Source organism: Engystomops pustulosus, chromosome 5 (assembly GCF_040894005.1).
Source record: "Engystomops pustulosus chromosome 5, aEngPut4.maternal, whole genome shotgun sequence".
In the NCBI taxonomy this organism is placed as follows: Eukaryota; Metazoa; Chordata; class Amphibia; order Anura; family Leptodactylidae; genus Engystomops; species Engystomops pustulosus.
The window spans coordinates 123,196,155-123,219,676 of record NC_092415.1 but is presented as its reverse complement, the minus strand read 5'-3'; the positions used below and the strand labels follow the sequence as shown (position 1 = coordinate 123,219,676).

The window sequence follows — 23,522 nt, the reverse complement described above, 5'->3', positions numbered from 1 at the left end:
GAGGGGTGGACTTGTTGGTGCGAGGGTGTGGTACAACAAGCTGGCCATGCATATCTAGCAGATAGCACTGTATAATGCTTACATGCTACATCAGGGGGACTTTCCTGGATTTTAAAGAGGTGGTAGTCAAGCAGTTAATTTTTAAGGTGGGAGTGCTAGTAAGCAAGGCCACAACATGCATTGTACTAAGGCAGTACTTTCCAGAAGTTCCCTAAACTGCCATCAAGGGAAAGACACAGAAGAGGTGCAGGGTGTGCTCCAAAAGGCGCATAAAAAAAACAAACCATATACCAGTGTGACACGTGCCCTGAGAAACCAGGTGTCACGGGTGCTCCCGCGATCCCTGTCTCCGATCATGGGCGCACCTGTGCCCCTCAGTGTGCCCTCGGAGCTTCGCAGATCTTACCGTCCCTGGCTTCAGTGGCGGCCTCTCTTGTTCCTGCGGCTCGGCGCCCGCGTCTCCGCTACAATTTAAAGGGCCTGCTATAAGTGCCTGCCTCTTCCTGTGACCCTTGCCGGATCTTCAAGCCTTCCCCTGAAGAGACAGCTCTCCTGTGATTTCTGCATTCCTGTGTGCCTGTCCTGTATACTGTGTTCCTGATCCATGTGCCAGCTCCCGCGATTCCTGACGTGAGTCCTAGTGTGCCTTCCTGTGCTATTCTCCTGCAGTCACCCCTGGTACAGTCATGACCATAAGTTTTGAGAATGACACAAATAATATATTTTCACACGATTTGTTGCCCTCTGGTTTTTATGTGTGTTTGTCAGATGTTTTTTATCACATACAGAAATACAAGTGCAATCATATTATGAGTAACAAAAGCTTTTATTGACAGTTAGAATGAGTTAATGCAGCAAGTCAATATTTGCAGTGTTGACCCTTCTTCTTCAAGACCTCTGCAATTCTCCCTGGCAGCTCTCAATCAACTTCTGGACCAAATCCTGACTGATAGCAGTCCATTCTTGCACAATCAATGCTTGCATTTTGTCACAATTTGTTGGTTTTTGTTTGTCCACCCATCTCTTGATAATTGACCACAAGTTCTCAATGGGATTAAGATCTGGGGAGTTTCCAGGTCATGGATCAAAAATCTCTATGGAATGTATACTCTTCCCTGTTAGCCCAGTTTTGTGCAGTGATCTAAGTGGTGTGATTCTTACGTAATCATGACAGTTTGATCTCCAGCCCTGTCCTCATCAACACCCTCACCTGTGTTAATGGAGCAATCACTGAAACGATGTTAGCTGCTCCTTTTAAGGCAGGCCTGCAATGAAGTTGAAATATGTTTTGGGGGAAAAAGTTCATTTTCTAGGCAAATATTGACTTTGAAATTAATTGCTGTTAAGCTGATCACTCTTTATAACATTCTGGAGTATATCCAAATTGCCATTATAAAACCTTTGTAAAAATTAACATTTGTATCATTCTCAGAACTTATGGCCATGACTGTACAGACTCCGCGGGCTAGTCGCACCTGTAGTACGACCTGGTCGTATCCCGATGGGCTTGCTGCGGGCTCTAGTGAAGACCGGGTGCCACTTAGACTCCGGTCCCAGGTGTCGGCTAGTACCATCTCCTGTGGTGGTCCAGAGGGTCCACAGACTCGCACCCTGACACCAGAGTTATGCTTTAGAATTTATCACACCTCCATGAATACATAATTTTACCCTGATGCACACAGCATGTACATCATGCCGCACCTTCCCTGCTGAGCTCTGCCGTGTGCCCAACCTGTATATTATTGCCACATATGGGGTATTGCCGTACCTGGGAGAACCAGCACCATGATTTTTGGGGTGTTTGTCTCCCATGGCAGGAGCTGGGCACAAGATAACAATGGTATTTATAATTTATATTTTGTACTGTGTACTATTCATTATCCATCATCCTTGGGGTCCACCTGTGGGGCTAAAAGGGTCACTATACCCCTAGATGAATTTATAGAGGGATGTAGCTTTCAAATAGGGTCAGTTCTCAGGGGTTTATACTGTACTGATCCCTAATAGCATCTACAAATGTTTTATGATGCCGTGACTCCATCTTGTAGCTTATTGCCACACATGGGGTATTACCATACCCGTAATAACCCCGCATCATGATTTTTGAGGTGTTTATCCACAGTGGCATGAGTTGGGCTGAATACATTTCTTCCTACAATGGCACATTTGGGAAAACAATGCAGTTTTTACACTGTCCCATTCACTTTGTATTACATTTGGGCCAGCATCTCAGGGATTAAAATATTCATACAACCCTAGATAAATTCTGAATACACCTGAAAGATAGGACGTAGTGGAGCGCATAGAGGGAGAGCTGCCCAGAGTTCCACTACGTCCTATCTTTCAGGTATATACTGTGATTTGCCTCCTTGCGCTTTAACTACCCATTTTGATCTGCTTATGATGGATTGCACTTTAGGCTTTGCGCTATGCACTTTATGATATTATTTATTATACGCCTAATGCACATTGTATATGCTTGCTGCCCAGCACCTTTTTTGCCATGTAACCACCTATATTTGTGTGATGTTCTATTTTTAAGTGTAATGAATAAACTTTAAAGGGAACCTACCACCCCGATTCTACCTATAAAGGTAGAAGGGGTGGTAGGTGGATGGATGGGACGTGAGGATAGCCCTTTTTTGGGCTAATCCTCACGTCCCGGTTGTCTTTTACAAAACTTTATTACATGTATATGCTAATTTTTTTATGCGGCTACTGGGGCGTGGAGTAGCCGGACATGAGGCTACAAGTCGCGGCTACTCCACGCCCCAGTAGCTGCGTTACTCCGCCTACCAGGTAATCTTCGGCGCGCAGAACGCAGGGGACCCGGACGAGGGCGCGCAGTTACCAGGAGCTGCGCGCCGAAGATTACCTGGTAGGCGGAGTAACGCGGCTACTGGGGCGTGGAGTAGCCGCGACTAGTAGCCTCATGTAGCCTCATTAGCATATACATGTAATAAAGTTTTGTAAAAGACACCCGGGACGTGAGGATTAGCCCAAAAAAGGACTATCCTCACGTCCCATCCATCCACCTACCACCCCTTCTACCTTTATAGGTAGAATCGAGGTGGTAGGTGACCTTTAAATACTTTTTAAGTATTGTGTGCTCACTATACCTTTGTTCTTGGTAATGTCTGCTTTCTGAGTGAAATAGCTTTATATTTTTAGTGTCCTGTCCTAGCTGGTATTTATGTTACTTTTTATGGTTCATTTTTCTTGTTAATAGGATTTTCTTTTTATGCTGTGTTCCCAGCCTGTCAATTATTGGCACATGTGTGGTATTGCGGTATTTGAGATAAAAATGCAATTTTTACTCTGCACCATTTAGTTTGCATTAGATTTTGCCCAGCATGTTGGTGGGTTAAAATGCTCACCACAACTCCAGATAAATTCTTTGAGGGGTGTAGTTTCCAAAATGATATAATTTCTCGGGGGGCAGGGGGGTGGGGTTGCGTGGTTCTATTGCAATGGTACCTCATGGGCTCTGTGAACATGAGATGGCACTCAAAATCCAAACGTGAAAACGGAGCTCCAAAAGCAAAATTTGTCTCCTTCCCTTCTCAGCCCTGCTGTGTGCTGAGCCTATCAATTATTGGCACATGTGTGGTATTGGCACGAACAGGACATTTTTGAGATAAAAATTCACTTTTACTCTGCACCATTTACTTTGCATTAGATTTTTGTTTGCTTCCAGAGAAAGGATTAAAGGGTTAACAGACTTCTCAAGTGTTGATTTGAATAGTTTGAGAGGTTAGGTTCATAAAATGGTGTTACTTGTGAGGGTTTATAGTACATAACCCTTTATAGGGCACTTCCAAACTGAATTGGTCATCAAAAATCTCTTGAAAATCTGAGAAGTTGCTACTAAAACTTGGAAACGTAAAACAAATTATGGAAACAAAAAGAAGATCAATGGCAAAATGTTTCTACAAAAAATAATTGTGGTATGACTTTTTGTCTAAAAAAATTTTTTTTTTTAATTGCAATTTTCAAAATTATTGCAATTATTTTTACAATAAAAAAAGAAAACGGATTACCGAAATGAAACTACTAAACTACAATGTCTCACGCGAAAACATTCTCAAAATCACAGGGATATCTGAAAGTGTTGATAAGTTATTTACACAGGAAGAGACACTGGTTACATTTTTTAAAAAAGGACTGAGCCTTAACATCCAAACAGGCTGCATCCTAAAGGGGTTAACAAGGGATAGTTATTTATGACACCCCACAATGTAGATAGGAACAGAAAAAATACAACTTCTCCTGGATGGGATGAGGTGTCAGTTTAATTCTACCATTTAATTATGCAAAGGAAGTAAACCTAGCTGGTGGCCAATTTATAGTTTCCTCAAGAGTTGATACCATTTGCATACTAATTAGCCAACTGCAGCTGTGGGAAACAGTTTCAACCAGTAAGATTCTCCATATGTGAGTCAATGTGAAGAAAATTGTATAAATAGAGAAGACTATAATGCATAGGGGGAGAAGCGAAAGAAGGAAGAATAGAAATGATAGAGATGCAACACTGAAGTAAATGAGGGTTGATTGCTATATGAGGCTGAATGGACAATGTTTATTAACACCATTGTCAATGTCTGGTGGTCTCTGGGCCTGAAATCCAATAAAAATAAAAGTTTCATCTCTGGAATAAGAATCAAGGTTGACTGGTCATTCAGAATATTTCATCATATCGTCTTATGCACAACATTTTGGTGCCATGCTGTGCATACTCAGTGTGTTACAGTCGGGTCCTGCGCTCCAGGAAGAGGATCGCGCAGCCCCGGGGCTGCGAATGGAGCAGCAGCCCCCCCCCCCCTCCCCGTTAAGAGCCGCGGGGGGTCAGATTCACTTTAAATGCCCCTAACATACCGCGACTGGGGCGTGTTAGGGGTTAACACCCTCGATTGGTGAAATCTCCGATTGCTGGTGTTAGAGGCGGGGGTGCGGCTATAATATATAGCTGACACCCGCAGCTTCTGGCGCCGGCCTCCGGCAATGTAGTACTATTACGTCAAATGTCGGGAAGGGGTTAAATAATGTCCATAACATCCCTGCAGCTCCTACTACTACAATGGCTGTATTAACACCTTCGCGACCGAGGACAAACTATATTGTCCTCGTGCTGCGAAGGGTGTATGGAGAGAGCTCACAAACTGAGCTCTCTCCATACACAGCTGATTCCCACCTGTTACTTCCATGGTCGGTGCTGTTAAGTGCCACATACAAGTGGGCGCCGTCATCTTGGATGGCTGATTGCCGCCCCCTGTGACATCATCGGAGGGCGGCGATCGGTTGCCATGGCAGCCTACAGTCTCATTGAGACTCGTAGGCTTGCCATGTACAATGATCTCTAATAGCCAAATCTTTGTAAAATAGCTATATACTGCAATACAGTAGTATATAGTGTATAGTATTAGCAATTGGACCCTGCAGGGTTAAATTACCCTGGAGGATCTGAAATAATGGTAAAAAAAATTGTAAAAAAGAGTTAAAGTTTAAATCACTCCCCTTTCCCTAGATCACATATAAAAAGCAAATAAACAGTAAGAATCATAAACATGTTTGGTATTATTGCATCCCAAAATGTCCGATCTTTCAAAATATATTAGTAATTTTTCCTGGTGTTTAACCCCGTAATGGAAAACTTCGCCCAAAGTCGAAAATGACACTTTTTTGCCATTTTGAAAAATGTAAAAAATTCTATAAAAAGCGATCAAAGGGCCATACAATCCTCAAAATGATAGCATTAAAAACTTAATCAAAAGTTGCAAAAAATGACACCACCCGCAGCTCCATGCACTGAAGTATGAAAAGATACAAATTTGGTATCCTCGTGATCGTACCGAACCACAAAAGTAGTCATGTGATTTGGGGGCGCTCAGTGAATGCTGTAAAATCCAAGCCCACAAGAATATGGCGCAAATGCATTTTTTCATAATTTTCACTGCATTCAGAATTTTTTTCCCGCTTCCCAGTACACGGTATGGAATGAGAGCAAAAGATATTCCAACGGAATTGCTTACAGCGTTGTATGGAGTGGCTTCCAATATATCTCTGTCTGGAAAAAATTACACAAAAGGAAACAGGAATGTCTGTATGAGCTATCTAATAGAAAAGCCACTGTGACGGAGCATGTACTGACTGGTAATGCAGGATTTAAATATGGCGATCTGGTTCATAGAATGAGGCACTGGATGAGGATGTCAGGGATGGGATTTTGTCTGTAACACCTGACCCATGTGATATAAATGGTATGCTATGGAGAGCAGATAATTTATGGCACAGGAAAAGCAGAGAGGGGAGCTTTGCAGTACATGCAGCCACAGTATTCACAGCTGAGGGACAAAATAGAAAAATATTAATAACCCTTTTGCTAGAAGACCTCAAACTCAAATGACTGCCATGAGTTGTAGAAGAGTGAAGAATTCAGGCGATACTTTTTTGAGGCCAACTGAGTATATTTGATGGTGAGCTTAGGTCTGTTCGTCAGACATGATGTTATGCATGGAACCATCTTATTTACGACAGGATGGCAATAAACACACCAAAAATCTGTGAGGTGAGACAAGAGAGCCATGTCTCTTATCTGCTTGTGACCTCCAGGTCAGAAGTAGAAGGTCATGAAGCTGGCATTTGGCCACTTTGTAAGGTGTTGAATTTCTGCAATGATTTATACTCCCATTCTTTCTTTTCCCTCTGTCTTAAAAAGTCCAATTAAAACTGTAATCTGCAAGTAATTCCCAAGTAATTAAATACTTTAATCTGGAAAGCACTGGATTTAGTAGGTCTAACTACTAGAGATTAGTGGGTTGGAGCAGATATTGCCTAAAGAGGGAAGAGAGGATTTTAGCACTCAAGGATTGAGTCCTTGAGTACCCAAATGTTTTTGTGAAGGCTTGGCCAGCTGATCGGAGTTGAATTTTTGTAATTTGTAGTTGGCCAATCCCCTGGATTTGATTCTGTATTTCACGGTGAGCGAGTCTACCTTTTGTAGCAGTCTTTTCCTCTTTCATAGAAAATGAGAGAACAGTTGCCTTACCTTGGTGAAAAATTTGATTGGGATCATAATTGGTAGCATCAGGAGGGGGTAAAGGATTTTTGGTAGCACATACGCTTTGAGGTTGTTTTTTCCTTCCCATTCAGGAAATATTAGGAAGGTTATATTTTTCAAGTCTAGTTGTTTAGTCTCAGCTAACTGGGGGGATAGGTTCAGTTTATAAAACTTCTTCGTGTCTCTACGAGTTCTGTGGGAAGTTGATGTTTAATATTTCTGACTTGTTCAGATTGAAGTTTGCTAAGTGGTCAAATCTATCAAAGAGATCTTTGAAGACCAGGTCATCTGCAAATGCAGTTTTTTTCTACGTATTGATAGTGGTTTTATTCAGGCGTTCTGTCTCACATACTGCACAAGTGCTTCAAGGCATAAAATGAAAAGGGTAGGGAGCAGCCCTGCCTTGTTCTGTTGTAAAGCTAAACGGGGAGGACAGTAGCCCGTTAACTCTTATCGGTGCTGGTATAAGCTGAAGATGGTGGTCACAAATACAGAGGGAAACCCAAATTTCCCAAGAACCGCCTTAATGAACTGCCAGTCAACCCTGTCAAAAGCTTTCCCTGCGATGAGGGGGATGTGATTGCGCATGTGGTGGATAGCTTGAATCAATTTGAAGGAGTTATCCCTACCTTCCCTGCCCCTGTTCAGGAGATATTACATTAAGTAAGGATATCGGGCAGAAGTTTCCAACTAGTTCAGGGTCTTTGCCCTTCTTTATGTAATAGGGTTATATGTGCCAGGAGCATCAACCAAAGCATAGGTGCCCCCTGCAACAACTCGTTACATACATTGGTCAGGTGAGGGAGCAACACCGCCCCTAGTTTCTTATAATATTATATGGAAAAACCGTCCGGCACTGGGCTGCGGCCACTGAGGAGGGATGATTTTATTTTCCGGAGTTCCTCTACTGTAACCGTTTGCAGATGTGCTCCTGTCTAGCTCTGGTAATGTGAGGGGGCGTCAAGAAACTTCTCAATATCCTCTGCTCTCTCTAACAACTGTTGTGAGGTGTCTTCACTACGATTGGTGAAAGACTTGGGCTATCTCATCCATGCTAGTCTCTTAATTCCCAGTGGGTGTGTTGAGGGTGGAGATATAGGTTCTGGCTTGTGCCTCCCCACCTTCAAAAATCTATAACCTTTTTATATTTCAATTTACAGAGCTGTGTGATGGCTTATTTTCTGCATAACAAATTGCACTTCATAGTGATGGTATTTAATATTCCATGCCGTGTACTGGGAAGCTGGAAAAAAATTTCAAATGTAGTGAAATTGGTGAAAAAAATGCATTTGTGCAGTTTTCTTGTGGGGTTGTTTTTTTACAGATTTCACTGTGCACCCAAAATGACTTTATTCTTTGGGTTGGTACGATCACGGGTACCAAATTTGTATAGGTTTTATAATGATTTCATATATTTACAAAAATTAAAACTACCTATATAATTTTTTTTTTTTAATTTTGACATCATCTGGCGCTTATAACTTTTTCATACTTATGTGTATGGAGCTGTGGGTGGTGTGATGTTTTATGACTTCTGATGCAGTTTTCAATGCTCCAAATTTTAGGACTGTACAACCTTTTACTCACTTTTTATTAATTTTTTATATTTTTCAAAATGGCAAAAAAATGACATTTTTGCCTTTGGAAGCTATTTTCCGTTACGGGGTTAAACACAGTAAAAAAACATTATATTTTGATGGACTTTGCATGTGTTTATGAATATTACTGTTTATATCAGTTCTAGGGAAAGGGGGGTGATTTGAATATTTTTTTATTTTTACTATTTTTCAGACCCCCTAGGGTACTTTAACCCTAGGTTGTCTGATCGATCCTACCAAATACTGCTATACTACAGTATGACGGTACATGGGCAGTTTCCTCCTCATTCATTACAATGTGCTAATTACACACTGTAATGAATGGGTTACAACGAGACATCTCGGGGAGCACCGATTGCGTGTATTACCAGCAAGTCTTTGCTGCAATATGCAGCAAAGACTTACCGGCTATGGACAGGGCTCAGCCCGTGAGCCCTCTCCATGCATACAACATTTGACTTACGTAATAGTAAGTCAAATGTCGGAACAGGGTTAAGAAGGTGGGACATGTTTTTCCTGCATTTGTCTCCATAGAAGCAATGTTGCACTATTGAATAGATCTTAGACATGTGGATATTAAGTGCATCTTTAAAGCGTTCTCTCACACGTAACATTTCCACTGTCAGAGCTTGGGATTTTTTTATGCTGTCGTTCTAAGGATTCTAACTCAAAAATAAGTGAGCATATCTATGCTGTCCTCCTATCTTTCAACCCTGACTCCAATTTCCACAAAATATCCCTTAGCTGGGACTTTTTGACCTTACCACAAGACTAAAGGGTCCCCAGCCAAGTTTCTGTGGTCTGTGAAGAACAGGGTCATTTTGTCAGTTAGCTCTTTCAGAATAGCGGTATCCTCTAGTAGCGAGTCGTTGCGTTTAAACTCTGTCACAATAGGGCGTGGTCTCAGTTGGAGATTACACCTATGTCAGCTGCAACAACTTGGTGGATTGCGAGAATATGAATCTCTGGTATGAGCCGTGTGGCCCAAGGTGAAAGGTAAAATTGGAGGACACTGGATTTAGCAGGCGCCAAGTGTGTATCAAAAGCAAGTCTTGCAGCGAAATCTTCACCTTCCTTAACCCCTTAGCGCTCCGCGCCATAGCTGTGCTGCGCTGGTTCCCACGAATAGTGCTCAGCGCAGTACAGCTACTGCGCGAGCGCATCGGAGCTTCTAAGTGTCACCACGTCTCGCGAAGTGATGATATCAGGATGGGACTTGGGTTACGGAGGCAGGAGGAGTTCCTGCCAACGTCACCTAACTGATCAAATTGGTCCCGCCCACTGATCGCTGCAATTGGCCAGTCAATCCTGACTGGACAATTGCAGCGTTTTGGGGCTAAAAAACATGTTTTTAGCTCCTTCCTCTTCCTCCAGCGGCACCATTTTGTTTTGGTAACAGAGAGTTATTGTGTGCACCAAAATACACATTTACACTATTCTGATCCCCATCTGATCCCAATAAATCCCTATCTGTTTCTTCCTGCGTCCTGTGTGTTCCCTGTGTGATCACACTTTTTTCCCTGTGTGATCCGTTTTTCCCTGCCTGTCCCTTCTGAACCCAAACCCACTTTTCAGTGCGTTGTGTTAGCGTTGTTCTGCACTGGATGCACTTTTCAGTGCCTTTTTGCGCGGTGCACACAGGTTTTTTTTTTGGTGCCTGGCAATATTTTTTCCAGAGCGCCGTAGGTGTACCTGTAGTTGGGTGCATTTATCTATTATTTGTGTGTGCCATCTGTGCGGCTTGTCCGTGTAGTTTGGTGCACATTATTTTTTGTGTGTGCCATCTGTGTGGCTTGTCCGTGTAGTTTGGTGGGCATTATTTTTTGTGTGTGCCATCTGTGCGGTTTGTCCGTGTGGTTTGGTGCGCATTATATCATTTTTATTTTTTGTGTGCCTGCTAGACGGTTTATCCATTTAGTTGGGTGCACATTATCTAATTTTTCTGGTGTAAGTTCTCTATTTTTTTTTTCATGTGCACATTCTTATTTTTTTGTGTGCAATGTCTCAGAAGACGTACACCGTGTTGGAGGCATATAACATGCTTGCCACTGAGTCAGCTAGTGGGGTTGATGTCCCCTTTTACCTATCATCATCCTCCTGCACATCTTCCAGTAACCTGGAAGGTGCCGTAGTGTGGTGCCGTAGTGTTCCCGGGACTTCTCCTGCAGAAGTCCCAGGTACTTCAATCGCAGAAGCGTTTGGGGCTTCCACTGACCCCACATGGGTAGCCCCAGATGATTATAACCCTCAGGTCCCTGAATTTTTGGGCCAACCTGGAATTAATTTTGACACGGCAGGGCTCAGAGCTGTGGACTTTTTAAAGTTTTTTTTTTGATGAGGAGTTGTTGAATTTAATTGTATTCCAGACCAATCTCTACGCTGCACAGCATATTGCCCAAAACCCCACTTTATTTCATGCACAACCGTACAGGTGGACCCCTGTCACTGCAGCAGAGATGCAGAAGTATTGAGGCATAAAACTTCTTATGGGGATAGTAAAGAAGCCCACAATCAGGGACTACTGGAGCACAGACATACTGTACCACACCCCGATGTTCCACATGGCAATGAGCAGAATGCACTTTGAAGCCATCCATAAGTTTCTGCAAGAGTTAGTAAGAGGTACTAGTACAGAAACCCCCAAGCCGGACTTTATTTTAGATTATAATCAGTACATGAGAGGGGTGGACCAGGTGCTTCCGCCATACAACGCCATGCGGAAGTCGAGGGTGTGGTACAAGAAGCTGCATTTGAGCTGTAGGTCTATTTACTCGTATGATAGTGAACACACAGAATTTACCTAGTGGATATCGATATCCAATACTACTCTTTTATACTTATAACAGAATGTAGATAAGATATTTCCCATAGATCACAATTTTTATAGAGTATGGGCAAGTAGACACTTTGTTAAACAAACTAAATCCCAAACCAAGATGGCGTTTTCGGTTGCGTGACATGTGTGGGGATTTGGCCCAGTAGAGACCGTGGTAGCGGGGTGCTGTGATGCAGTTCACGACAGTGACACCAAGGTACAGTCCAAAACAGGTCTCGCCTGCGTTTATTGCAGCAAAAGTAAAATAAAACAGCCTTCACATTCAGGCATCCAAACAAAATAATATCCTACCCGTCAGGGTGCTAACTAAACATAGGTTCTCTGACTCACCGCTAACAAAACACTTTTGTTGCTCCAGGCCCAGAGAACAAGGCTGCGTGCTCCCCAGCCTCCTGCCAGAGAGAGACAACCACTTCAGCTCTGCTGAGTGATTTTATCCAGGCTGATTAGGCTGTTCCCATCACCTGTGTCCAAGGTGCTGGACAAACCCACCTCAGCACTAAGGCCTTGCATAGAAGCAAAACCTAGGGGAAACATAGCGCCCATCCACAGTTAACCCCTTCAGTGTCTCACATACCCTCCCCCTCTGTTTGACCCTGTGGGGACGAACACTTTTGGCCATCAGACAGTGGGTACGGGATAGGGCATCGGCCTATAGGGCACCATGCAGCTTTCCTGCTCGATGTTCCACCGTGAATTTGAAATTCTGCAGCATTAGGAACCACCTTGTGACCCTGGCGTTCCTCTCTTTGGCCTGACTCATCCAGGTGAGGGGAGAGTGATCAGTCACTAGTGTAAACTGTCGCCCTACCAGATAATACCTCAGGGATTCCAGAGCCCATTTGATCGCCAAGCACTCCCTCTCAACTATACTATAGTTCTTCTCAGGGGGTGTGAGCTTGCGGCTCAGGAATGTCACGGGATGTTCCTCACCCCCCACTACTTGGGACAGGACAGCCCCTAAGCCCACGTCAGAAGCGTCAGTCTGCACAATAAAGGTCTTGGTGAAGTTAGGGGTGATCAGTATCGGTCCCTCACACAAAACCGTCTTAAGTCGCTGAAACGCCCCCTCAGCCTCTTCACTCCACTTTACCATCACCGCCCTGCTACCCTTGGTCAGGTCAGTCAGGGGTGCCGCTATGGTAGCAAAATCGGGGATAAATCGGCGATAATAGCCCACTATGCCCAGAAAAGCCCTCACTTGCTTCTTGCTCAAAGGTCGTGGCCACTGCTGGATCGCCTCCACTTTATTTACTTGGGGTTTGATGACCCCTCGCCCAATACGGTACCCCAGGTAACGGGCCTCTTCCAGACCCAGTGCACACTTTTGGGGGTTCGCTGTCAGCCCTGCTGCCCTCAGGGAGTCTACCACTGCTTGTACTTTGGCTAGATGACTCTCCCAGTCGTTACTATAGACTATGATGTCATCTAAGTAGGCCGAGGCATAACTCCGGTGAGGTTTTAGCACGAGATCCATTAACCTCTGGAATGTGGCGGGAGCCCCATGTAGCCCAAAGGGAAGTACCACGTACTGAAAAAGCCCATCAGGGGTAACAAAAGCGGTCTTCTCTTTAGCCCTGTCAGTCAGGGGTACCTGCCAATACCCTTTCGTCAGGTCAAGGGTGGAGAAGAACCTAGCCTGTCCAAGTCGTTCTATCAACTCGTCAACCCTGGGCATGGGATAGGAATCAAATTTGGACACCTCGTTCAACTTCCTAAAATCATTGCAGAACCGTAGGGAACCATCAGGTTTGGGAATCAACACAATAGGACTTGACCAGTCACTTTTAGATTCCTCGATAACCCCCAGGTCTAACATCTGCCTGACTTCTTCGGATATGGCAAGCCGGCGCGCTTCAGGGACCCGGTAGGGTTTTTGGTGTACCCGGATGTGGGGTTCGGTTATGATGTCATGCTTGATGACTGAAGTACGTCCCGGTAATTTAGAGAACACATCCACATTTCGGAGCACAAACTCCTTCGCTTCCTGAATCTGGGCCCTGGAGAGGGACTCCGAGATCCGTACTTCAGGCACCTTGGCATCGGGTACACCTACCTCCGGGGTCCCCTTCTTGGAGACAGACGCCTCCTCTACTCCCATGGCCACCAGGGACTCTCTTTCCCTCCATGGCTTTAGGAGGTTCACGTGGTATATCTGTTCGGGTTTCCTTCTCCCCGGCTGAGATACCCTGTAGGTTACCTTCCCCACTCTCTCCATGACCTCATATGGTCCTTGCCATTTGGCCAAGAACTTGCTCTCCACGGTGGGCACCAGAACTAGCACTCTGTCGCCTGGGTTAAAGGTCCTGAGTCTGGCTGACCTATTGTAGACCCTAGACTGGGCCTCTTGTGCCCTTGTCATGTGCTCCTTTACAAGGGGCATTACCGCCGCTATGCGGTCCTGCATAAGGGAGACGTGTTCTATCACACTACGGTGGGGAGTCCTCTCCTGTTCCCAGGTCTCCTTGGCTACATCCAAAAGCCCACGTGGGGAACGGCCATATAACAGCTCAAAGGGTGAGAAACCCGTGGAGGACTGGGGAACTTCCCGTATGGCAAACATCAAATAGGGCAACAAACAATCCCAGTCCTTCCCATCTTTGCTGACCACCCTCTTAAGCATCCCCTTCAAGGTCTTATTAAACCTCTCGACCAGGCCATCTGTCTGAGGATGATACACAGAGGTGCGGAGCTGTTTTACCTGTAGTAGCTTGCACATCTCCTTCATTACCCTAGACATGAATGGGGTACCCTGGTCAGTCAAGATTTCCTTGGGGAGGCCTGTGCGTGAGAACACCTGGAACAGCTCCCTAGCAATATTTTTGGAGGAGGTGTTCCTTAATGGAATCGCCTCGGGATACCGCGTAGCGTAGTCCAGGATAACTAGGATGTATTGGTGCCCCCTGGAGGATTTGACTATGGGGCCAACCAGATCCATTGCAATCCGTTCAAAGGGCACTTCTATAATTGGTAGCGGGACCAAAGGACTCCTGAAGTGGGAGACCGGGGCAGTAAGTTGACACTCAGGGCAGGAGCTACAATACCGGTTTACCTCCTCCCACACCCCGGGCCAGAAGAATCGCTGCAGGATCCTCTCTCGGGTCTTCTCAGCACCTAAGTGCCCTCCCAGCACATGTTTGTGTGCCAACTCTAGCACCAGCCTACGGTGAGATTGGGGTACTACAAGTTGCTCAACCTCCTCACCCCGTATCTGGTCGACCCTGTACAACAGTTCCCCAATAATCACCATTCGGGGGTATATTTTATCAGCCCCTGGTATTTGGAGTACCCCATTTACCACCTTAACATTCTCCCGTGCTTTAACCAGGGTAGGGTCCTGTAGCTGTGCAGCCCCAAAATTTTCACGGGAAATCTCAAGGTCCAGCATGTCGGCCATCTCCTCGTGGCCCTCGACCTCCCCAGCTAGGACCTCTAGGGGAGAGAATTCATCATATGGGGTCACCCCTACTGCTGGTGTGGGTACATCGGCCTCAAAGGGTTCGGGGGCCAAGGCCGGACATACCTGATGTCCATTATCTGCAACATCACCTGATGTGGGTCTTCGTCTCCAGAGGTCCCAAAACACCGGTAAGTCTCTGCCGATAATAGCCTCATGAAACAGGGACCCCACCACCCCCACTTCATGGGTAACAGTACCACAAGGGGTATGTAGGTTGATGACAGCAGTGGGATATTCGCGAGTGTCCCCATGTATACACAACACTCCCACTCTCCGCCCACTGTATAGTCCAGGATCAACCAAAGTTCCCCGCACCAGGGTGACCAGACTCCCTGAGTCTAGCAAGGCTTCCACTGTGTGACCACCGATTGTGACCATGCATACTTGGGGTTCTGCATCCGTGACTGACTCAGCCGCCAGAACTGGCCGGGCAAACAGTGACACTCGCCGGGTCTGGTTGCAGTCCATTGGCTCCACTGACAGTGGACAGTTGGCAGCAATATGGCCCATTTCATGGCACCGCCAGCACTGGATACGGCCATGCCCTCTGTCACGAGCCTCACTGGGTTTCTGGGTATCCACGCCCCCCAATGAACCCCCTCCCAACCTGACATGTCTCCCCTTTTCCGCAGTAGCAGTCTTACCAGCTGGTTTGGTGACCCTGTCACTGGCACTGCTTCGTGTGGGAGAGGTAAGTAGAAGGTCCTCCGTAGCTCGATACCTCTCTACAAGGGACACAAGCTCCTCAGCTTTTGTGGGACCGGCCTGTCCAACCCACCGCTGGAGCCGAGAGGGCAGAGAACGGGTGAATTTGTCGAGGACCACTCTCTCCACCATCTGTGCTGGGGTGCAGTCCTCTGGTTGTAGCCACTTCCGGACAAGATGGATCAGGTCATGCATTTGGGAGCGTGGGGGTAATTTTTCTGAGTAAGCCCACTGGTGGACCCGGCTGGAGCGAACTTGAACGGTGACCCCAAGACGAGCCAGAATCTCCGCCTTTAGCTGGGGGTACTCACGGGCCTCCGTTTCACTCAGGTCGTAGTAAGCCTTCTGCGACTCGCCGGTCAGGAACGGTGCCAGGACATCTGCCCACTGCTCAGCCGGTAACTCCTCTCGCTCAGCTACTCGCTCGAACACAGTGAGATACGCCTCCACGTCGTCGGTCGTCGCCATTTTTTGTAAAGCCTTTTGTACTGCAGCCCGTGCGGAATGCTGGACAACCGGGTACCCTTGCAGACCAGTATGGGACCCCTCAGTAGTCGTCGCTTGCGGTGCTGCCATCATGCCAGAAAACTTCTCCATCATCAGCTGGAACATGGCTCGGGACTCTTCCTGCTGTTGCTGGAGCATGGCTTGCTGCAGCTGCCGATCAGCCCGGGACTCTTCCTGCTGCTGGCGGGACCTCTCCTCCTGCTGTTGGAACATGGCTTGCTGCTGACGGGACCTCTCCTCCTGTTGCTGGAGCATGGCTTGCTGCAGCTGCCGATTAGCCTGGGACTCTTCCTGCTGCTGGCGGGACCTCTCCTCCTGCTGCTGGAGCATGGCCTGCTGCTGCTGCCGATTAGCTCTGGCCTCCTCTTGCAGGTATTTAATAAAGTCCTCCATCTTGGCTTTATCCTGCACTTTGCCTGCTGCTTTCACCCAGGCCATGCAATGTTGCAGGATGTAGCGAGCCTTTCAGGTGTGTGTCTTTTTGAACTGCCCGCAATCCGAAGCACCATATGTGGGGATTTGGCCCAGTAGAGACCGTGGTAGCGGGGTGCTGTGATGCAGTTCACGACAGTGACACCAAGGTACAGTCCAAAACAGGTCTCGTCTGCGTTTATTGCAGCAAAAGTAAAATAAAACAGCCTTCACATTCAGGCATCCAAACAAAATAATATCCTACCCGTCAGGGTGCTAACTAAACATAGGTTCTCTGACTCACCGCTAACAAAACACTTTTGTTGCTCCAGGCCCAGAGAACAAGGCTGCGTGCTCCCCAGCCTCCTGCCAGAGAGAGACAACCACTTCAGCTCTGCTGAGTGATTTTATCCAGGCTGATTAGGCTGTTCCCATCACCTGTGTCCAAGGTGCTGGACAAACCCACCTCAGCACTAAGGCCTTGCATAGAAGCAAAACCTAGGGGAAACATAGCGCCCATCCACAGTTAACCCCTTCAGTGTCTCACACTTGCCATTAGAGGTGCAGGGGGGGGCACAGCACAAGGGAGGTGCACAGCACAAGGGAGGAGCAGGGGGGGGGACACAGCACAAGGGAGGTGCAGGGGGGGGCACAGCACAAGGGAGGTGCAGGGGGGGCACAGCACAAGGGAGGTGCAGGGGGGGCACAGCACAAGGGAGGCGCAGGGGGGCGGGCACATCACAAGGGAGGTGCAGGGGGGGACACAGCACAAAGGAGGTGCAGGGGGGGACACAGCACAAGGGAGGTGCAGGGGGGGGCACAGCACAAGGGAGGTGCAGGGGGGGGCACAGCACAAGGGAGGTGCAGGGGGGGGGGCACAGCACAAGGGAGGTGCAGGGGGGGGACACAGCACAAGGGAGGTGCAGAGGGGGGGCACAGCACAAGGGAGGTGCAGGGAAGGGGGAGCCCCACAGCACAAGGGAGGTGCGGGGAAGGGGAAGCCCCACAGCACAAGAGAGGTGCAGGGAAGGGGAAGCCCCACAGCACAAGAGAGGTGCAGGGAAGAGGGGACGAGCCACACAGCACAAAGGAGGTGCAGGGGGGGGACACAGCACAAGGGAGGTGCAGGGGGGGGGCACAGCACAAGGGAGGTGCAGGGGGGGGGCACAGCACAAGGGAGGTGCAGGGGGGGGCACAGCACAAGGGAGGTGCAGGGGGGGGGGGGGGACACAGCACAAGGGAGGTGCAGGGGGGGGACACAGCACAAGGGAGGTGCAGAGGGGGGGCACAGCACAAGGGAGGTGCAGGGAAGGGGGAGTCCCACAGCACAAGGGAGGTGCAGGGAAGGGGGAGTCCCACAGCACAAGGGAGGTGCAGGGAAGGGGGAGTCCCACAGCACAAGGGAGGTGCAGGGAAGGGGGAGTCCCACAGCACAAGGGAGGTGCAGGGAAGGGGGAGCCCCACAGCACAAGGGAGGTGCAGGGAAGGGGGAGCCCCACAGCACAAGGGAGGTGCAGGGAAGGGGAAGCCCCACAGCACAAGAGAGGTGCAGGGAAGGGGAAGCCCCACAGCACAAGAGAGGTGCAGGGAAGAGGGGACGAGCCACACAGCACAAGGGAGCTGCAGAGGGGGGACGACGACCGCACAGCGCAAGGGAGGTGCAGGGAGGGGGGGGGGAGCCGCACAGTGCAAGAGAGCTGCAGGGGAGGAGGGGAGGCTACACACAAAGATAACTACTATAGGAGGGGGGGACACAGCACAAGGGAGGTGCAGAGGGGGGGGGGCACAGCACAAGGGAGGTGCAGGGAAGGGGGAGTCCCACAGCACAAGGGAGGTGCAGGGAAGGGGGAGTCCCACAGCACAAGGGAGGTGCAGGGAAGGGGGAGTCCCACAGCACAAGGGAGGTGCAGGGAAGGGGGAGTCCCACAGCACAAGGGAGGTGCAGGGAAGGGGGAGTCCCACAGCACAAGGGAGGTGCAGGGAAGGGGGAGTCCCACAGCACAAGGGAGGTGCAGGGAAGGGGGAGTCCCACAGCACAAGGGAGGTGCAGGGAAGGGGGAGTCCCACAGCACAAGGGAGGTGCAGGGAAGGGGGAGCCCCACAGCACAAGGGAGGTGCAGGGAAGGGGGAGCCCCACAGCACAAGGGAGGTGCAGGGAAGGGGGAGTCCCACAGCACAAGGGAGGTGCAGGGAAGGGGGAGTCCCACAGCACAAGGGAGGTGCAGGGAAGGGGGAGTCCCACAGCACAAGGGAGGTGCAGGGAAGGGGGGACGAGCCACACAGCACAAGGGAGCTGCAGAGGGGGGACGACGACCGCACAGCGCAAGGGAGGTGCAGGGAGGGGGGGGGGGGGAGCCGCACAGTGCAAGAGAGCTGCAGGGGAGGAGGGGAGGCTACACACAAAGATAACTACTATAGGAGGAGATTGGATTATGCAGGAGAAGGTCCTTCTGAGTAATGGGGTTTAGACGCCTCATATAGAAATGACTATTTCCCATGATCCAGAAGGACCTTTTCTATCTACTATATGGGGAGATTGGTATGCAGAGAGGTCCTTCTGAGTAATGGGGTTTAGCCGCCTCATATAGAAACGACTATTTCCTATAACCCAGAAGGACCTTTTCTATTTACTATATGATGAGATTGGGTTATGTAGGAGAGGTCCTTCTGAGTAATGGGGTTTAGCCGCCTCATATAGAAATGACTATTTCCTATAACCCAGAAGGACCTTTTTTATCTACTGGAGGAGATTGGGTTATGTAGGAGAAGGTCCTTCTGAGTAATGGGGTTTAGACGTCTCATATAGAAATGACTATTTCTTATAACCCAGAAGGCGGCTAAACCCCATTACTCAGAAGGACCTTCTCCTGCATAATCCAATCTCCTCCTATAGTAGTTAGAAAACTACTATAGGAGGAGATTGGACTATGCAGGAGAAGGTCCTTCTGAGTAATGGGGTTTAGCCGCCTCATATAGAAATGACTATTTCCCATGATACAGAAGGACCTTTTCTATCTACTATAGGAGGAGATTGGGTTATGTAGGAGAGGTCCTTCTGAGTAATGGGGTTTAGCCGCCTCATATAGAAATGACTATTTCCCATGATCCAGAAGGACCTTTTTTATCTACTGGAGGAGATTGGGTTATGTAGGAGAAGGTCCTTCTGAGCAATGGGGTTTAGACGCCTCATATAGAAATGACTATTTCCCATGATCCAGAAGGACCTTTTCTATCTACTATATGGGGAGATTGGTATGCAGAGAGGTCCTTCTGAGTAATGGGGTTTAGCCACCTCATATAAAAATGACTATTTCCCATGATCCAGAAGGACCTTTTCTATCTACTATATGGGGAGATTGGTATGCAGAGAGGTCCTTCTGAGTAATGGGGTTTAGCCACCTCATATAAAAATGACTATTTCCCATGATCCAGAAGGACCTTTTCTATCTACTATATGGGGAGATTGGGTTATGTAGGAGAAGGTCCTCCTGAGTTATGGGGTTTAGACGCCTCATATAGAAATGACTATTTCCCATGATCCAGAAGGACCTTTTCTATCTACTAAATGGGGAGATTGGGTTATGCAGAGAGGTCCTTCTGAGTAATGGGTTTTAGACGTCTCATATAGAAATGACTATTTCTTATAACCCAGAAGGCGGCTAAACCCCATTACTCAGAAGGACCTTCTCCTGCATAATCCAATCTCCTCCTATAGTAGTTAGAAAACTACTATAGGAGGAGATTGGACTATGCAGGAGAAGGTCCTTCTGAGTAATGGGGTTTAGCCGCCTCATATAGAAATGACTATTTCCCATGATCCAGAAGGACCTTTTCTATCTACTATAGGAGGAGATTGGGTTATGTAGGAGAGGTCCTTCTGAGTAATGGGGTTTAGCCGCCTCATATAGAAACGACTATTTCCTATAACCCAGAAGGACCTTTTCTATCTACTATAGGAGGAGATTGGGTTATGTAGGAGAGGTCCTTCTGAGTAATGGGGTTTAGACATCTCATATAGAAATGACTATTTCCTATAACCCAGAAGGACCTTTTCTATCTACTATATGGGGAGATTGGGTTATCATAGTATCATAGTATATGCAGAGAGGTCCTTCTGAGTAATGGAGTTTAGACGCCTCATATAAAAATGACTATTTCCAATGATCCAGAAGGACCTTTTCTATCTACTATATGGGGAGATTGGGTTATGCAGAGAGGTCCTTCTGAGTAATGGGGTTTAGACGCCTTATATAAAAATGACTATTTCCCATGATCCAGAAGAATCTTTTCTATCTACTGAAGGAGGAAATTGGGTTATGTAGGAGAGGTCCTTCTGAGTAATGGGGTTTAGACATCTCATATAGAAATGACTATTTCCTATAACCCAGAAGGACCTTTTCTATCTGCTATATGGGGAGATTGGGTTATCATAGTATCATAGTATATGCAGAGAGGTCCTTCTGAGTAATGGAGTTTAGACGCCTCATATAAAAATGACTATTTCCAATGATCCAGAAGGACCTTTTCTATCTACTATATGGGGAGATTGGGTTATGCAGAGAGGTCCTTCTGAGTAATGGGGTTTAGACGCCTTATATAAAAATGACTATTTGCCATGATCCAGAAGAATCTTTTCTATCTACTGAAGGAGGAAATTGGGTTATGTAGGAGAAGGTCCTTCTGAGTAATGGGGTTAAGACGCCTCATATAGAAATGACTATTTCCTATAACCCAGAATGACCTTTACTATCTACTATACAGTCAGAAGGTCCCATGTAGGAAAGGTCCTTCTGAGTTATGGGATATAGCCATCTCATATAGTAAGGTCTATTTCTCATGACCCAGAAGCACCTTTCCTATCTATTATATAGTGAGAAGGTCACATGTAGGAGAGTTATGGCAAATAGACGCTTCATATAGAAAGGACTATTTCCTATTTTTGGATTAGATGTCATGCACTATGCTCCTGAGACTATGGGACTCTTGTGCCCCACTCCTAATACTGAATGGATGGACCTCACGCCCCATTCCTGTACACAAGGCCTTAGGCCCCATGCACACGAATGGCGCCCGGTCTTGATTCCGGTGAGCATACGTTGTCTCACCGCATAGTGGGCTAAAAAAAAAAGGAAATGTCATGTATTGTGCTCTGCTAAAGCACCAGCCGCTCACTCCTCCTCTCTCCTGTGCGCGGCTGTATGATAGCCCGGGAGAGCAGCACTCACTCCTCCTCTCTCCTGTGAGCGCCTGTATGATCGCCCGGGAGAGCATATATTCATCTGCATGAGGACTTACTCTGCTTTTGTAAGTTTAAGACTAAAATGGAGTTAATCCATAACAAAGTCTGTTCAGTACAGAGCCGGCTACAACAGGAACAGGAGATGAGCTCCCTGAAGTCACTATTATAGACTGATGTATACTGAAGGGAAATGAGTCAGTAGTGCAGACTGTTCACTATGGAAAAGACTAGACCAGAACTGTCACTATTCTAGGCTGTACAGGACAGAGCGGAGCTGTCACTATCCTAGGCTGTACAGAGAGGGATAGAGCGGAGCTATCACTATTCCAGTCTGTACAGAGATGGATAGAGCGGAGCTGTCAATATTCTAGGCTGTACAGAGAGGGATAGAGCGGAGCTGTCACTATTCTAGGCTGTACAGGACAGAGACGGATAGAGTGGAACTGTCACTATTCCAGGCTGTCCAGGACAGAGCGAAGCTGTCACTATTCTAGGCTGTACAGGATAGACGGATAGAGAGGAGCTATCACTATTCTAGTCTGCACAGAGATGGATAGAGTGGAGCTGTCACTATTCTAGGCTGTACAGGACAGAGAGGGATAGAGCGGAGTTGTCACTATTCTAGGCTGTACAGGACAGAGAGGGATAGAGCGGAGCTGTCACTATTCTAGGCTGTACAGAGAGGGATAGAACGGAGCTGTCACTATTCTAGGCTGTACAGAGAGGGATAGAGCGGAGCTGTCACTATTCTAGGCTGTACAGAGAGGGATAGAGCGGAGTTGTCACTATTCTAGGCTGTACAGAGAGGGATAGAGCGGAGCTGTCACTATTCTAGGCTGTACAGAGAGGGATAGAGTGGAGCTGTCACTATTCTAGGCTGTACAGAGACGGATAGAGCGGAGCTGTCACTATTCTAGGCTGTACAGGACAGATGGATAGAGTTGAGCTGTCACTATTCTAGGCTGTACAGAGACTGATAGAGCAGAGATTTCACTGTTCTAGGCTGTACAGAGAGGGATAGAATGTTCAAAGAACTGAAGATGTCTGGGTAGGAGGATCACAGGGGCTACTGGAGCGAGGAGTAGCTGCGCCGTGTAGCCTTAGCTCCGACTATTCAACGCCCCAGTAGCCTCTTTAAAAAAATTGCATATTGCAAGCCCCCACATGGTGGGAAGTTTAATAAAACAAGTTTACCATGGTGATTGTCCTCTTTAAGGACTTTTTGTTCTGCAGTCCGTGTAGCTGTGATCTTCTGCCTGTGTGCTGCCTCCAGGATCCCATATAAAATAGAATCTAAAGGAGAGACAAAAACACACACAATATTACCAGCAGGCATAGAAGTAGATTGTAGGATGGGAAAAATTAAAGGGGTGTTTCAGTGTATCCATGGCTGTATTTAGACTTGATGCCACCGTAGGCACTTACAGAACTAAGGCCCCTATTGGTTTAACCCCTTCCTGACGCGCGCCGTACTAGTACTCGCGGGCCGAGCCCTCTCCATAGCCGATAAGTCTTTGCTGCATATTGCAGCAAAAGGCTTACTGGTAACACCCACGATCGGTGCTAATACCCGAGGCTACTTCGTTTTAACCCATGCATTACAATGTGCTAATTGCACATTGTAATGCATGGGGAGTAAAATCCACATATACTGCCATACAGTCAGAGGTCGCACTAACATTTTTCCAGAAGGGTAACAATAGTCCTCT

At 47.3% G+C, this 23,522-nt stretch overlaps 1 protein-coding gene and 1 long non-coding RNA gene across 6 annotated transcripts in view; one reads left to right on the top strand and one right to left on the bottom strand.

The window, feature by feature from the left end:
• Positions 1–23,522, bottom strand: part of LOC140133167 (uncharacterized) — a 72,845-nt gene that overhangs the window by 40,017 nt on the left and 9,306 nt on the right. For all 4 annotated transcript variants that reach the window (XR_011855821.1, XM_072152938.1, XM_072152940.1 and 1 more), the window contains exon 2: positions 23,008–23,106. The gene's annotated coding sequence lies outside the window, so the exon portion shown is untranslated. The remainder of the gene's footprint in view (positions 1–23,007; positions 23,107–23,522) is intronic.
• The window catches only part of LOC140133168 (uncharacterized), a 61,383-nt gene that overhangs the window by 30,819 nt on the left and 7,042 nt on the right, over positions 1–23,522 (top strand). The gene's annotated exons all lie outside the window — the stretch shown is intronic.